This window comes from Micropterus dolomieu, linkage group LG11 (genome assembly GCF_021292245.1).
Source record: "Micropterus dolomieu isolate WLL.071019.BEF.003 ecotype Adirondacks linkage group LG11, ASM2129224v1, whole genome shotgun sequence".
Lineage (NCBI taxonomy): Eukaryota > Metazoa > Chordata > Actinopteri > Centrarchiformes > Centrarchidae > Micropterus > Micropterus dolomieu.
Genome location: NC_060160.1, coordinates 6,484,813 through 6,487,678, shown reverse-complemented (window position 1 = coordinate 6,487,678; position 2,866 = coordinate 6,484,813).

Sequence of the window (2,866 nt, the reverse complement as noted above, 5' to 3'; positions counted from 1 at the left end):
GTCACAGACAGGAGAGCAACAACAGAGCTGGTAAGAATCCATCATGAGAAGAGTTGATGCCTCTGATAAATATTTATTTATTTCAATTACTGAGATAGAGATCTCTCACGAGAGACCTGAGAACAACATTACTGTGTTATTACAACAGCTACTGCTGCTTCTTGTATTTTTCCCATTACAAGTATTACTACAACTATTTCTACTGCTATTACTAATCCGCTGCTATAACATCAACCCTACTTACTACTTGCTCCCCTCAAGGTGGTGATTTGAGTTCTTTCATTCCATCAGCAATTGGCCCTTTAAACAAAATGAGATTGGGCCTGTGACTATCTGTAGATGGGTTTGTTTTGCTGCTTTTCTGATGGTGTCGTGGGTGCGAACTGTGTATGGGTTTATGCATGTATATAGTATATATATATGGCATAAATTCTATTTTTATTTATTATTGACTGCTGTTGTAAGACAAATAGCCTCTCAGGGACATTAAAGCTTAACTCTACTCTACAGTGCTACTAATACAACTAATACAACAATAATACAACTTTTGCTCTAGCAGGTTTTCTACAAGTGGTAGAAAAAGTAAAAAGTAGTTGTCTCTGTTGTGTATTTCTACGTCTACTATTTTTCTTTCACCACACCCAACTACATGAATGAATGTGGTATATTTGTCTTTTTAAAGTGGCTTTCAACAAACTGGTCTGGTTGGGTCCAGTCAGAGCGGTTGAATCAGGATTAGATAACTCTGGGTGAAAATCACAGCGATGATGACCCACTAAACGTCTGACCCGGTGTGGGGAACAGTGCGAGTTTAATTGTCCCCGCCCGTGAGCAGTATCAGGAGGACAGCGGGGTAACAAGTGACAACAGGGAACGTGCTGGCTGGCTTGTTAACCAGGGCCATGGGGTCTGGGAGGGGGGCCAAAGGGGAGCGGGGCATGGTGTGGTTGCTGCACAGTTCACTGGTGCAGGGGTATGCTCGACAGAAGTTTTGTGTTTTTGTTTTTGGTACTGTAGGGCATGCTCCCCATCGCCAAAGCTGGACTTGGGGGTTCATCGAGAGGTGAGCTGCTCTGTGCAGTCATGGAGACCACTGCAATGCCCCGCTGGTGGCGAGGACTTGGAGCATTCCCTTATCTACTGGTTCTGTAGTGGGAACCAGTCTGAAGGTGCCAAAGCCGTCATTCGTATACAGGAAAAAAATCGGATTTATTTTATAGTAAAATAGTATAATTAAACAGATTTCCGGGTTACTTATATTTTCTAAATAGGACTATCTGCAATTATTCACATTTTCTCTAAAATTAAACCCAATTAATCAGTAAATCATTTAGAAAGCAGTATAAGACATTAAACTAAATGTTTTTATTTTTTTGCAAATGTTTTGTTAAAAGTGTCTTTGATGAATATATATATATATATATATATATATATATATATATATATATTAAGCTGACAGTTTTTCCAAAGAAATCAGCCAAACAATTTTTCCTCTTTGGCTCCTCAAAACTGGATGCCTGTCATGTCGGTAAACTATAAGTTTATAACCTGATTTGCTGCATGAGAGCATTAACTAAAAACAGAGAATGTTAAAAGAAAAGATGATGGCTAGAAACAGTGAAACAGAAACAATAGCCAATAATAACAAATATAATACTTAATTTCAGTGCTTCAATAAAAAGTCGTTGTTAATGCAGAAGAGCACTCTGCTCCTGTGAATAACATCACAGTACAAGTACAAACTGATCAGTTCTCATAGTTTGAAAAAACTGTTGAAGTACTGGGAGATCTAGCAGGAAATGATTGATTAAGAAGTCTTACGTTGGAGTATCAAAGTGAAGGCAGTATTGGTGCTGTTAAGAGGATCTATGTGCCGTTCACTCCACTGAAGGAAGCCTATTCTTACACAGAGGCAACAAATGAATCCAGCCAAGAGATTACAGACAGAGAAAAACTCGGGGAACTCAGACAATAACCACTTTTGGCTACATGACTCGGCAGCCTCAGCTGAGATGAATTCACCCATTTCATCTCCCTTCAAGAGCCAGGTCTGATTTTTAGCTCTAAATGTGTGCTGAACTTTGACAAGTACGGATAAAGACATGGCAAACTCTTTCACAGACCTGGAAATAAAGAGGATACAGTCGGTCTCGGTGCATTTCCACCTCTCCAGAGGGCTACTGATTTTCCACATTATTATATTTTACTACTATTGTAATGGTTTGCGCCAACAGGACACTGTAGGGGTGTTCGCTCAGAGTGGAACATTTTTAGTGAGTGTAAAATGCTATTCAGACAAGTTCAGTGAACCATATGTGATCATATACCTTGGAATTTTTAAAAGACTTCTACAATGTTATTCATGTCTTTTTACATAACCAAACTGTTTCAGAGGGAGAAAATGTGAAAAATAAGACATAAATTACAGGCTGATATTTGCCTTTAAGATCTTTAATTTCTAATATGTGGGTATTTATGTAGGTTTTTTCTTGGCCTTAGCTAGAAAACTGCAGTGTGATAACATATTCAATTACACTGTAAATGAATTCTTCATTTAAAGTCTATGTATCTTTAGATGTCCTCCGCTATTAAAATTGTTGCAGTTTATTATTGACGTAAAATCATAATGTATGTCTTTAACATAATGGCTTTCCCATCCAGCCAATATAATTCTTTTAATCATAATTCTTAGGTCATGGATAAATGTATTGATTATTGGAACAAAATATAATCTTGTTCTGTTATCAGTAACAATTTATTTCTTGGGTTTGTAATTTCCTAATCATTTCAGGAACTATGTAATTTGGTATTGATTATGTGAAAATAGAGACATAGTTCTGAGACATTTATGTTAGTTAGACTATAT